We start from the raw sequence: 15,747 nt of genomic DNA, 5'->3' as shown, positions 1-15,747 counted from the left end.
TGTGTTTAACAAAATTCACAATACTGCATTACTATAATTAAGCTCGCCCATACTAATAAAGATGTGACACTCAGTCACTAACACTGTACAATGTAGACATGGCGGCAATAGAGGTATATTTATGTTAACATTACCTATGCATCGATATAAATTAACATCACTCACTATAACTATAATACCCACAGTACCATTATAGTAATAGGCGCAACCCAATAAATCATATATAGTATGATCCAATCCTGCCCATTTAACGGATACCCAATAAACCATCCTTATAGTGGTAACTAATAGCCATATAAAGAGAGAACAAACACACATAAATATTAAAATATAATTAAAAAGCTGGAGACAGTTAACACTGATTATAAACGCCACACATTTTATAGGTGGTTAATTGGGAATTCTAATGACAATCAGGGTAGACGCACCTTTAGATTCCGTAGACAGAGGCCTTTCACTCAAGATGGGATCTCCTCAGCACAATCATCATCTGAAGGTGAAACCACTGACTCCAAAAAATGCTCTTGTCTAATTTCATTGGAGACAGGTACACATATATATCCTCCTTCCAAAGAGGAGGTGTCCGAGGAATCAACAGAAGAGGGGTGGGAAGTGTAAGAAGAAGAGATCGGAAACCACGGACCCGAGTTTAGTATTTAATCTCTCCTCACTGGAAATAATAAGCAGCTGGCACAGTGCGTGTGGCAAAATGATGGTAACCAAATGGTAGCAAACAAACAAGGAATCCTGTCTCTTCAACTGGTTTCTCCACACTGAAGGGTGGCTTTCTCAAGAAGCAAGGATCCGTCAGCTCCTGTTAGCTGATTAAATACCTGCCTCTCAAGTGTTAGTTCTTAGTGCAATTATTGTGATTAACATGCACAAAACATTACAATTGTTTTTCACATACAGGTAGTAAATGTATTTGCATATAAATATAAATGGATAGACAAGCAACAAAATAATAAAAATAAACATAAAAATAATGATAATAAAAAATACATAAAATACTTTTTACATTCATGTCTATCAATCACATTTTCTAATACAGTATCCCTTTAAGAACGTGACTTGCCATGGATAAGCTGTACTGACTATACTTCTATTAATGTCTAGCGGTTCATATACAAGCATATGCACATATATGTACATATACACATGCACATATACAAATACATATGCATACAAATGTGTCTATGCACCTTACTGATGAGGAAAAGAGAACTTGTTGCAGGTCTAATTTTTTTTTTTATATATTTTACTTGTTATTATTATTAATATACAGTGTATAAACATGCATCAAATGCAATATATAAAGGGAGGGGAAAAAGGGAGGGATGGAACAGGGAAACTTGCTGGATGTGGAGGGGAAAAAAAAGGGAGAACACAAGCAAAAAGCACTAATTTAGAGATACCCATCTAGATAAATTCCAGATCTCTAAAAGGGGGTACACACGGAGAGATCCGTGTTTTAAATCTAAGCAATCTGACTAGATTGCTTAGATTTTAAGCAGGAATCTGTCGTGTGTATGCCCCCCAGCGACCCTGCGCATCGCTATCGCCGGTGCTAGATTGAGCCTGCATGCAGGCTCAATCTAGTGGGTCGCTCACTTCACCGTTGTGTGAAAGTGAACGGCCCCCCGTCCGTCCATCCCCTCGCTCAGCACATCGCGCTGTGCTGAGCGGGGGGAGAGATGTGTGCTGAGCATTAAGATCGTTTAGCACACATCTCTCCCGTCAGTACCCCCCTTAAGTATCTCCTGGAGATAATATAGTTTCTATTGTGTCATTTTAATAAATTTTTTGTATTATACATTCGTGTTGTCAGACTCTTAAATTGCCTTTGGGGTTTTTTCTTTTGTATTTCAATTCATTTGTCAAAATACATTTGACCTTTCATTTTAAAAGCTAGCTCTTCCTGTATTACATAAGTTTTGGTTATACGGTAATTTTTAAGAGGGCCTAAGTGAAGAAGATAACTGATCAGGAGTTTATTTACTTAATTAAGACAGAACAGTGGTGGTTCTTTAAGATATTTACCAAAGATGAGGTCTGAATTAATAATGTGTCAGTGTTACTTGACTGCGTGCCTTACTTTGGATGCCACCAAATATATATTGACCAAAGCTGTTTCACTGATTTATTGGGGGTAATTCCAAGTTGATCGCAGCAGGATTTTTGATAGCAATTGGGCAAAACCATGTGCACTGCAGGGGAGGCAGATATAACATGTGTAGAAAGAGTTAGATTTGGGTGAGTTATTTTATTTCTGTGCAGGGTAAATACTGGCTGCTTTATTTTTACACTGCAAATTAGATTGCAGATTGAACACACCCCACCCAAATCTAACTCTCTCTGCACATGTTATATCTGCCTCCCCTGCAGTGCACATGGTTTTGCCCAATTGCTAACAAAAATCCTGCTGCGATCAACTTGGAATTACCCCCATTGTTCATGTCTTTTTACCAATTCCTGGAGTATTTGAAAAACCAATCTCTGTTTTTGCAGTTGAAATGCTATTTTTCTACATGTGGTTATTTGTTCTTGACCAAATCAATCTAAAGTTAGACCTAGCATAATACAGTCAAGTACAATAGTTCTTTTGAATCTGTGCTGTGTCAGCATTTCTACTTTTTGCAAAGATACCTGACTTCACTTTGTGGTTACAGTTCTAGTACTCTAGAACATGGGCAGGAAAGCATTTCAATGGAAAATTGTAATAATTCCAGGCTACTTGTCAACCTTCTTATATTAATATTCCAATGAATAACGAAAAGGTGGAAATACTTTAGGGAAATTCAGATGAGTTTCCACTGTTTACTGTCAATGTATTAAAGAACTGGTTGGGATCATAGTCATTTTAGCTGCTTACCTGGCACTAACATATGGGATGTTGTTTGTATGGAGGCAATTTGTTCTGCCCATATGCAGAACAAATATTTGATGTTGCGGTTTGTAACAATGGAAATCACATCCCAGAATGCCGTGTGATCAGCACTCTGGGAAGCATTTACTTAAACTAAAAGTGCCAGGAGGGGTACAGAGTTGTCCTCCCAGCACAACGCTCAGCTGTGCTCTGCAATAAGGTGAGAAAGTGGGACTATGACACGGAGGGTGGGGTCATAGGGAGGGTCATCTTTTTGTACTAAGGGTGGGTGGGTGGTGTATGCTTTACCAAAAAAAGTTTGTTTTGGCTGGGAGGAATATACTATATATAAAACAAAGAATTACATATTTAGTGATAAATGGGAAGGTCAATGGGGCACTTAACAGTAGGTGTCCATTGACACTGTGAGTGATAGTTAAAAATGAAAAAAATCTATTTCAATTTATTTATCAAAAATGCATTCTAAAATTTATTAGATATAAAATCTAACTATTTTTGACCATTTTATTGTAGAAAAAATGCACGTATCATTCCCATCAAAAATGTTTTTGTTTTGTTTGTTTTTACAGAATTTCTCTTTGTTCAGTGGAATTTTCTAAATGTAAATTTTACATTTATTAACAGTGAGATTTCTATGAACAGACTGACACTGGCACATTCTTGCTGTATGAATATTACACTGAATTAAACTGTATATTTATATACCTACATAGCACATAAAGGTAAAGACAAAATAAAAATTGTACAAAAACAATATTTGCACCAATCAATAGGATGAGTTTCTTGAGTGGCGACTTGTAAATTTAGTGTTTTTGTCATAATTTTGGATGATTTCACAGTAGCAGAAATTAGCAGCCACAGAACCACCATTTTAAAATGTGACCTCTACAAATCAATATGACCAGGGGCTAAATGTAATGTAATGTAGGGTGTGAGTTGTAATAAAATGCAAGATTAGTGCTAAAAAGTGCTCAGGACACTTTTTGGGTTTTGTGTTTTGGTTTTGGATCTGGATCTCAATTTGTGTTTTCGATCTGGATTGGATCTGCCAAAACCACCCTTTCGGGTTTTGGTTTTGGATCTCGATTTAAAAAAACAAACCAAAAAACAGCAAAGGCAACACATGGCTTGACACCTGTTGTCTGGATCTGTGGAAAAATAATTCCACACCGAAGAGGTGGCTTTTGTTGTACTTTGCCCAGGCATGACAATGGGCTTTTTCACCCCATGGCCAACAACTGTCTCCACTAGTGCCTTATTCAAACAAACCACATCACCATCAGAATCCTTATCATCAACTTCCTCCTCAGTGCCAGCTACACCAATATCCTCCTCAACCTGGTGTACTTCTACAGTGAAATCCTCAGTCGCAATATCAGCAACTGGATTGGCGGTGCTCATCCCAGCACTTGCAGAGGGCGTGCAAATGGTGGTAGTAGCCTCCTCTTTCCATACACTCTTGGGAAGGTCAGGCCTAGACATTGCAACCGAGGACACACTTGGACTCTCCTTGGGGATTTGTGATATCTTTTCCTGCACTTTAACAAGCCTAATTTTTTCATTTTTCAAGAGGGAGAAGGGCTTCCGTCTTCATGAGAATCTGAACCACCATTCATGAACATAGGCCAAGGCCTTAGTCTTTCCTTGTCACTTCTTGTCGCGAATGCCATATTGTCAATTTTAAGTTTCTCATCAGATAATTTCTTTTTTTTTTGGTTAATAATTTTTGCTTCTTGGATTTTACATGCCCTCTATGACATTGGGCATCGGCCTTAGCAGACAGCATTGATGGAATTGCATCGTCAATGTCATGACTGGTGGCAGCAGCAGCTTCAGCACTAGTACTAGGAACTGGAAGTGGTTCCTAATCTTTCACTATTTTTTCCTCCAAATTATTGTTCTCTATTCCACAAGACAGCACCCCTTTATTATTACAGTGCACAGAACAGTGCCTATTTATTTTCACAGCACCCCTGTAATTTTACAGCATAAAGGAAAGGGACAGTGTACCTTTATATTTACAGCACCCCTGTATGTTTACAGCTTACAAGACAGGGCCAGTGTACCTTTTTTTTAACAACAGCACCACTGTATTTTTACAGCATACAGTACAGGGCCAGTGTACCTTTATTTTCACAGCATCCCTGTATTTTTACAGCATACAAGACAGAGCCAGTGTACCTTTATTTTCACAGCACCCCTGTGTTTTTACAGCATACAAGAAAGGGCCAGTGTACCTTTATTTTAACAGCAGAATCCCTGTATTTTCACAGCATAGAGGACAGGGCCAGTGTACCTTTATTTTCATAGCACCCCTGTATTTTTACAGCATACAATACAGGGCCTGTGTACTTTTATTTTTTTACAACAGTGTCCCTGTGTTTTTACAGCATACAAGACAGGGCCAGTGTACCTTTGCAACACCCCTGTATTTTTTACAGCATACAGGACAGAACCAGCACCCCTGTATTTTCACCGTACACCTGTATTTTTACAGCATACAGGACAGGGCAAGCACCCCTGTAATTTAACAACACCCCTGTAATTTTACAGCATACAAGACAGGGCCAGGGTACCTTTATTTTAGCAACAGCACCCCTGTATTTTTACAGAATACAGGACAGGACCAGTGTACCTTTATTTTCATAGCATCCCTGTATTTATACAGCATACAAGACAGGGCCAGTGCACCTTTATTTTCACATAACACCTGTATTTTTATAGCATAAAAGACAGGGCCAGTGTACATTTATTTTTACAGCACCCCTGTATTTTTACAGCATACAAGACAGGGCCAACATACCTTAACAAAACCCCTGTATTTTACAGCATACAGGGCAGGGCAAGCACCCCTGTATTTTAATAACACCCCTGTAATTTTACAGCATACAAGACAGGGCCAGTGTACCTTTATTTTAACAACAGCACCCTTGTATTTTTACACCGTACAAGACATGGCCGATATACCTTTATTTTAACAACAGCAACCTTGTATTTTTATAGCATTCAGAAGAGGGCCAGTGTACTTTTATTTTCACAGCACCCATGTGTTTTTACAGCATACAGGACAGGGCCAGTGTAACTTTATTTTCACATCACCCCTGTATTTTTACAGCATACAAGGCAGGGCCAATGTACCTTTACAATACCCCTGTATTTTTTACAACATACAGGAAAGAACCAGCACCCCTGTATTTTAACAACCTCCCTGTAATTTTACAGCATTTAAGACAGGGCCAGGGTACCTTTATTTTAGCAAAAGCACCCCTATATTTTTACAGAAAAAAGGACAGGGCCAGTGTACCTTTATTTTCACAGCATCCCTGTATTTTTAAAGCATACAAGACAGAGCCAGTGTACCTTTACAACACTCCTGTATTTTATAAAGCTTACAGGACAGAACAAGCACCGCTGTATTTTCAAAGCAACTCTGTATTTTTACAGAATACAGGACTGGGCCAGCACCCCTGTATTTTAATAACAACACCCCTGTATTTTTACAGCATACAGGACAGGGCCAGTGTACCTTTATTTTCACAGCACCTCTGTATTTTTACAGCATACAAGACAGGGCCAGTGTACCTTTATTTTAACAACAGCACCCCTGAATTTTACAGCATACAAGACAGGGCCAGCACCCCTGAATTTTGACAGCACCCCTGTATTTTTACAGCATACAAGATAGGGAGAGTGTACCTTATTTTCACAGCACCCCTGTGTTTTTACAGCTAACAGGACAGGACCAGTGTACCTTTATTTTCACAGCACCCCTGTATGTTTACAGCATAAAAGACAGTGCCAGTGTACCTTTATTTTGCTACAGCACCCCTGTATTTTTACAGCAAATGGGACAGGGCTAGTGTACCTTTATTTTCACAACATCCTTGTATTTTTACAGCATGCAAGACAGGGCCAGTATTTTCACAGCACCCCATCATTTTTACAGCATACAGGACAGGGAAGCACCCCTATATTTTAACAACATCCCTGTAATTTTACAGCATACAAAACAAGGCCAGTGTAACTTTATTTTAACAACAGCAACCTTTTTTTAAAGCATACAGGACAGGGCCAGTGTACCTTTATTTTCAAGCATCCCTGTATTTTTACAGCACACAAGACAGGGTCAGTATGCTGTACCTTTATTTTATCAGCACCCCTGTTTTTTTATAGAATACAAGACAGGGCCAGTGTACCTTTATTTTAACAACAGCACCCCTGTAATTTGACAGCATACAGGATAGGGCCGGTGTACCATTATTTTCACAGCACCCCTGTATTTTTACAGCATACAAGACAAGGCCAGTGTACTTTTTTTTTAAACAACAACACCCCATTTTATTTACAGGATACAGGACAGGGCCAGTGTACCTTTATTATCACAGCACTCCAGTGTTTTTACAGCATACAAGAAAGGGCCAGTGTACCTTTATTTTAACAGCAGAATCCCTGTAATTTCACAGCATAGTGGACAGGGCCAGGGTACCTTTATTTTCATAGCAACCCTGTATTTTTACAGCATACAATACAGGGCCTGTGTACTTTTATATTTGACAACAGCTCCCCTGTGTTTTTACAGCATACAAGACAGGGCCAGTGTACCTTTGCAACACCCCTGTATTTTTACAGCATACAGAACAGTACCAGCACCCCTGTATTTTCACAGCACACCTGTATTTTTACAGCATACAGGACAGGGCAAGCACCCCTGTAATTTAACAACACCCCTGTAATTTTACAGCATACAAGACAGGGCCAGGGTACCTTTATTGTAGCAACAGCACCCCTGTACTTTTACAGAATACAGGACAGGACCAGCGTACCTTTATTTTCATAGCATCCCTGTATTTATACAGCATAAAAGACAGGGCCAGTGTACATTTATTTTTACAGCACCCCTGTATTTTTACAGCATACAAGACAGGGCCAATATACCTTAACAAAACCCCTGTATGTTACAGCATACAGGACAGGGCAAACACCCCTGTATTTTAATAACACCCCTGTAATTTTACAGCATACAAGACAGGGCCAGTGTACCTTTATTTTAACAACAGCGCCCCTGTATTTTTACATCATACAGGACAGGGCCAGTTTGACTTTACTTTCACAGCACCCTTGAATTTTTACACCGTACAAGACACGGCCGGTATACCTTTATTTTAACAACAGCAACCTTGTATTTTTATAGCATTCAGAAGAGGGCCAGTGTACTTTAATTTTCACATCACCCCTGTATGTTTACAGCATACAAGACAGGGCCAGTGTACATTTATTTTCTTAGCACCCCTGTATTTTTACAGCATACAAGACAGGGCCAATGTACCTTTACAACACCCCTGTATTTTTTACAACATACAGGAAAGAACCAGCACCCCTGTATTTTCACAGCACCCCTGTATTTTTACAGAATACGGGACTGGGCCAGCACCCCTGTATTTTAATAACATCACAGCTGTAATTCTACAGCATACAGGACAGGGCAAGTACCCCTGTATTTTAACAACATCCCTGTAATTTTACAGCATTTAAGACAGGGCCAGGGTACCTTTATTTTAGCAAAAGCACCACTATATTTTTACAGGAAACAGGACAGGGCCAGTGTACCTTTATTTTCACAGCATCCCTGTATTTTTAAAGCATACAAGACAGAGCCAGTGTACCATAACAACACTACTGTATTTTATAAAGCTTACAGGACAGAACAATCACCGCTGTATTTTCACAGCACCCCTGTATTTTTACAGAATACGGGACTGGGCCAGCACCCCTGTATTTTAATAACATCACAACTGTAATTCTACAGCATACAGGACAGGGCAGTCTACCTTTATTTTCACAGCACCTCTGTATTTTTGCAGAAAAAAAGACAGGGCCAGTGCACCTTTATTTTAACAACAGCACCCCTGAATATTACAGCATACAAGACAGGGCCAACACCCCTGAATTTTCACAGCACCCCTGTATTTTTACAGCATACAAGATAGGGAGAGTTTACCTTATTTTCACAGCACCCCTGTGTTTTACAGCTAACAGGACAGGGCCAGTGTACCTTTATTTTCACAGCACCCCTGTATTTTTACAGCATAAAAGACAGGGCCAGTGTACCTTTATTTTAATACAGCACCCCTGTATTTTTACAGCATGCAGGACAGGACTAGTGTACCTTTATTTTCACAACACCCTTGTATTTTTACAGAATGCAAGACAGAACCAGTGTACATTTATTTTCACAGCACCCCTGTAATTTTACAGCATACAGGACAGGGCCAATGTACCTTTATTTTCACAGCACCCCATTATTTTTACAGCATACAGGACAGGGAAGCACCCCAATATTTTAACAACACCCCTGTACTTTTACAGCATACAAGACAGGGCCAGTGTAACTTTATTTTAACAAAAGCACCCCAGTATTTTTACACCATACAGGACAGGGCCAGTGTACCTTTATTTTCAAGCATCCCTGTATTTTTACAGCACACAAGACAGGACCAGTATACTGGCCCTCATTCCGAGTTGATCGGTCGCAAGGCGAATTTAGCAGAGTTACACACGCTAAGCCGCCGCCTACTGGGAGTGAATCTTAGCTTCTTAAAATTGCGACCGATGTATTCGCAATATTGCGATTACTAACTACTTAGCAGTTTCAGAGTAGCTCCAGACTTACTCTGCCTGTGCGATCAGTTCAGTGCTTGTCGTTCCTGGTTGACGTCACAAACACACCCAGCGTTCGCCCAGGCACTCCCACCGTTTCTCCGGCCACTCCTGCGTTTTTTCCGGAAACGGTAGCGTTTTCAGCCACACGCCCCTGAAACGCCGTGTTTCCGCCCAGTAACACCCATTTCCTGTCAATCACATTACGATCGCCGGAGCGAAGAAAAAGCCGTGAGTAAAAATACTTTCTTCATAGTAAAGTTACTTGGCGCAGTCGCAGTGCGAACTTTGCGCATGCGTACTAAGCGGATTTTCACTGCGATGCGATGAAAAAGAACGAGCGAACAACTCGGAATGAGGGCCACTGTACATTTATTTTCACAGCACCCCTGTGTTTTTTTTGAATACAAGACAGGGCCAGTGTACCTTTAGTTTAACAACAGAACCCCTGTAGTTTTACAGCACACAAGACAGGGCCAGTGTAACTTTATTTTAACAAAAGCACCCCAGTATTTTTACACCATACAGGACAGGGCCAGTGTACCTTTATTTTCAAGCATCCCTGTATTTTTACAGCACACAAGACAGGACCAGTATACTGTACATTTATTTTCACAGCACCCCTGTGTTTTTTTTTGAATACAAGACAGGGCCAGTGTACCTTTAGTTTAACAACAGAACCCCTGTAGTTTTACAGCACACAAGACAGGGCCAATGTACCTTTATTTTCACAGCACCCCTGTATTTTTACAGCATACAGGACAGGGCCAATGTACCTTTATTTTCACAGCACCCCTGTATTTTTACAGCATACAATACAGGGCCAGTGTACATTTATTTTCCCAGCACTTCTGTACTTTTTCAGCATACAAGACAGGGCCAGTGTAACTTTATTTTAACAACAGCACCCCAGTATTTTTACACCATACAGGACAAGGGCCAGTGTACCTTTATTTTCAAGCATCCCTGTATTTTTACAGCCCACAAGACAGGGCCAGTATACTGTACATTTATTTTCACAGCACCCCTGTATTTTTTTTAGAATACAAGACAGGGCCAGTGTAACTTTAGTTTAACAACAGCACCCCTATATTTTTACAGCACACAAGACAGGGCCAATGTACCTTTATTTGCACAGCACCCCTGTATTTTTACAGCATACAGGACAGGGCCAGTGTACCTTTATTTTCACAACACCCCTGTATTTTTACAGCATACAATACAGGGCCAGTGTACATTTATTTTCCCAGCACCCCTGTAATTTTGCAGCATACAAGACGGGGAAGTGTACCTTTACAACACCCCCATATTTTTTTACAGCATACAGGACAGGCTCAGCAACCCTGTATTTTTACAGCACCCCTGTTTTTTCACAGCATACAGGACAGGGTAGCACCCCTGTATTTTAAAACCACCCCTTTAATTTTACAGCATACAGGACAGGGCCATTGTACCTATATTTTAACAACAGCACCCCTGTATTTTTACAGCATACAGGACAGGGCTAGTGTACCTTTATTTTCACAACACCCTTGTATTGTTACAGCATGCAAGACAAGGCCAGTGTACATTTATTTTCACAGCATCCCCTTAATTTTACAGCATAAAAGTCAGAACCAGTGTACCTTTACAACACCCCTGTATTTTTTACAGCATTAAGGACAGGGCCAGTGCACCTTTATTTTCACAGCACCCCATTATTTTTACATAATACAGGACAGGGAAGCACCCCTCTATTTTAACAACATCCCCGTAATTTTACAGCATACAAAACAGGGCTAGTGTAACTTTATTTTAACAGCACCCTTTTTTTACAGCATACAGGATAGGGCCAGTGTACCTTTATTTTCAAGCATCCCTGTATTTTTACAGCACACAAGACAGGGCCAGTATGCTGTACCTTTATTTTCACAGCACCCCTGTATTTATATAGAATACAATACAGGGCCAGTGTACCTTTAGTTTAACAACGTCACCCCTGTAATTTTACAGCATACAGGATAGGGCCGATGTACCTTTATTTTTACAGCACCCCTGTGTTTTTACAGCATGCAAGACAGGGCCAGTGTACTTTTTTTAAACAATATCACCCCATTGTATTTACAGCATACAGGACAGGGCCAGTGTACCTTTATTTTCAAGCATCCCTTTATTTTTACAGCACAGAAGACAGTGCCAGTATGCTGTACCTTTATTTTCACAGCATCCCCGTATTTTTATAGAATACAAGACAGGGCCAGTGTACCTTTAGTTTACCAACAGCACAGGGCCAGTGTACCTTTATTTTCACAACACCCCTGTATTTTTACAGCATACAAGACAGGGCCAGTGTACATAAATTTTCACAGCACCCCTGTAATTTGACAGCATACAAGACAGGTCCATTGTTCCTTTACAACACCCCTGTATTTACTTACAGCATACAGAACAGGGTCAGCAACCCTGTGTTTTCACAGAACCCATGTTTTTTTACAGCATATAGGACAGGGTAGCACCCCTGTATTTTAACACCACCCCTTTAATTTTACAACATACAGGACAGGGCCAGCACCCCTATATTTTCACAACAGCCCTGTATTTTTACAGCATACAGGACAAAGCCAGTGTACTTTTATTTTCACAGCACCCTTGTATTTTTCCAGCATACAAGACAGGGCCAGTGTTCATCTATTTTTACAGCATCCCTATACTTTTATAGCATACAAGACAGGGCCACTGTACCTGTACAGCACCGCTGTATTTTTTTACAGCATACAGGACAGAACCAGCACCCTTGTATTTTTACAACATACAGAACAGGGCCAGCACCCCTGTATTTTAACAACACCCCTGTTTTTTTCATACCACCCCTGCATTTTTACAGCATACAGAACAGGGCCAGCACCCCTGTAATTTTACAGCATACAAGACAGGGCCAATGTACCTTTACAACACCCCTGTATTTTTTACAGCATACAGAACAGAAACAGCACTGCTGTATTTTTATAGCATACAGGACAGGGTGAGCACCCCTGTAATTTTTCATTATACAAGACAGGGCCAATGTACCTTTATTTTAGCAACAGTACCCCTGTAATTTTACAGCATACAGGACAGGGCCAGCACCCCCGTATTTTCACAGCACCCCTGTAGTTTTACAGCATAGAAGACAGGGCCAGTGTACCTGTATTTTCACAGCACCCATGTGTTTTTACAGCACACAAGACAGGGCCAGTGTACCTTTACAACATCCCTGTATTTTTTTACAGCATACAGGACAGATCCAGCACCCCTCTATTTTCACAGCATCCTTGTAATTTCACAGCATACAGGACTGGTCCAGCACCCCTGTATTTTAACAACACCCCTCTAGTTTTACAGCATACAAAACAGGGGCAGTGTCCCTTTATTTTAACAACAGCACCCCTGTATTTTTACAGCATACAGGACAGGGCCCTTTATATTCACAGCACCCCTGTATTTTTACATCATACAAGATAGGGTCAGTGTACCTTTATTTTAACAATTGCACCCTGGTAATTTTACATCATACAAGACAGGGTCAGTGTACCTTTATTTTAACAATTGCACCCTGGTAATTTTACAGCATACAAGACAGGGCCAGCACCCCTATATTTTCACAGCACCCCTGTATTTATTCAGCATACAAGACAGGACCAGTGTACCTGTATAACACTGCTGTAGTTTTTACAGCATACAGGACAGAACCAGCACCCATGTATTATTACAGCATACATAACAGGTCCAGCACACCTGTATTTTAACAACACCCCTGTATTTTCACAACACCCCTGTATTTTTACAGCATACAAGACAGGGCCATCACCCCTGTATTTTCACAACACCTCTGTATTTTTACAGCATACAAGACAGGGCCAGCACCCCTGTATTTTAACAACACCCCTGTAATTTTACAGCATACAAGACAGGACCAGTGAACCTTTACAACACCCTTGTATTTTTACAGCATAAAGGAAAGAACCAGCACCCCTGTATTTTCACAGCATCCCTGTATTGTCACAGCATACAGGACTGGTACACCACCCCTGTATTTTAACAACACCCCTGTAATTTTACAGCATACAAGACAGGGCCAGTGTACCTTTATTTTAACAGCACACCTGTATTTTTACAGCATACAGGACAGGGCCAGTGTACCTTTATTTTCACAGCACCCCTGTATTTTTTCAGCATACAAGACAGGGCCAGTGTACCTTTATTTTCACGGCAGCCCTTTGTTTTTACAGCATACAAGACAGGGCCAGTGGACATTTATTTTCACAGCACCCCTGTAATTTTACAGCATACAAAACAGGGCCAGTGTACCTGTACAACACCCCTGTATTTTTACAGCATTAAAGACAGGGCCAGCACCCCTGTATTTTTACAGCAGACAGAACAGGTCCAGCACCTCTGTATTTTAACAACACCCCTGTATTTTCACACCACCCCTGTGTTTTTACACCATGCAGGACAGGCACAGCACCCGTGTATTTTAACAATACCCCTGTAATTTTACAGCATACAAGACAGGACCAGTGTACCTTTACAACACCCCTGTATTTTTTACAGCATACAGGACAGTGACTGGACAGCAACACCCATGTACAGCTGCAGCACCCCTAACAGCACAGGACATCACAGTGACAGGACAGCACCCCTAACAGCACAGGACACAAGACACCTCAGTGACAGGACAGCACCCCTAACCTCACACAAGACAGCACCCCTATAGAGTACACACTGACCCCACCTGACGCCACCCCCCACAGAGACACAGCTGCTGGCAGATGATTATTTACCTAACGGGCTGCATTCATGGTAAGTTTGCATGGCCAGAAGCGTTGGGATGGGAAACATTTGCCTCCCCTTCCTTATAAATAGACATCTCACACACAGACAGCAGGCCTGTACTTGCATGGAGAGATTGCATGCTCTTGCAGCCAATGCAACCCCTTAATGTATTCATCTACATGTTCTCAGGCACCCTCCCCCACACATGACAACAAGCACCTTTTAAATTGCATTCATTTATACCAGAGGACTTTTTGGGGATGTCACATAACTATAATTCTGTACTGTTATTTTTCGACCATCTTTTCTTTTATTCTGTATATACATTTCCCTGTGCAGTGAATGAGGACAAGCTTAGTGATTTTAACCAGTTTTCTGCATAGTATTATTTTTGGTATATATTACAGTTGGATTTATTATACAGTATTTTGGATATGTATATATCATATGTAACAAAAAATCTCTTTAATTATTATAATACTTTCAATGGAGAACAGTGACTAAAGAGATCTTTCTTAACATATATACAAAATATATTATATACCTAATCAAATAATATTATGTACAAAACTGGTTAAAATCACAAAGCCTGTCCACTAAAGTCCACACAGTCTGTTATTATCTGAGCATTTACTATATATATATATATATATATATATATATATATATATATATAGTGTCCCACCTTGCCAATCAATGCTATGTATTGTATCTCTAGAAGGTGCTCCAACAATAATCTCCTATGGGCATGATTTGCTAATTGGTGACATCCATGGAAACAGCTATCGCACCTTAGTAAAGCAACAGCTGAGGATCCTGAACACCTGTTTAAAGTGGGAGGGGCAGAACTGTAAGTGGGAAGAGTAATGAGTAGAAAGGGGAAGGAGTCAGTATTAATTCTTTAAACCCCCCTCCCTTTAAAAGTAAAGTCTAGACCCATGGGAAGCACCGTCACAATTAAGGTTGGTAAATCCTGAACAAGATGAACGGTCGGTCCAGTCTGTAGGTCAATTAATTGAACCTTAGGTGGTCATTCCAAGTTGTTCGCAATTTTTTTTGTTCGAACAAGGTATGAGCAAAATTGCGAATATGTTGCAAAATTGCAAATATCCGCCCCCAACGTATTTTTGCCAATTCGTTCGCAGTATTACACAATGTGGGCGTACGCCAAATGACATCGCAGCAATGCGAAGGCATCGCATTAACACAAATGTCAACGTACTAAGTTTTAGTAGATTTACACATTCTTCTTAAAAGTGCACACTTTTGCGGAAAAACGCACAACAATGGGGGTCATTCCGAGTTGTTCGCTCGTTATTTTTTTCTCAAAATGGAGCGATTAGTCGCTAATGCGCATGCGCAATGTCCGCAGTGCGACTGCGCCAAGTAAATTTGCTATGCAGGTAGGT

Source organism: Pseudophryne corroboree, chromosome 6 (assembly GCF_028390025.1).
Source record: "Pseudophryne corroboree isolate aPseCor3 chromosome 6, aPseCor3.hap2, whole genome shotgun sequence".
NCBI classification, from domain to species: Eukaryota; Metazoa; Chordata; class Amphibia; order Anura; family Myobatrachidae; genus Pseudophryne; species Pseudophryne corroboree.
Note: the sequence above shows the minus strand (reverse complement) of the source record.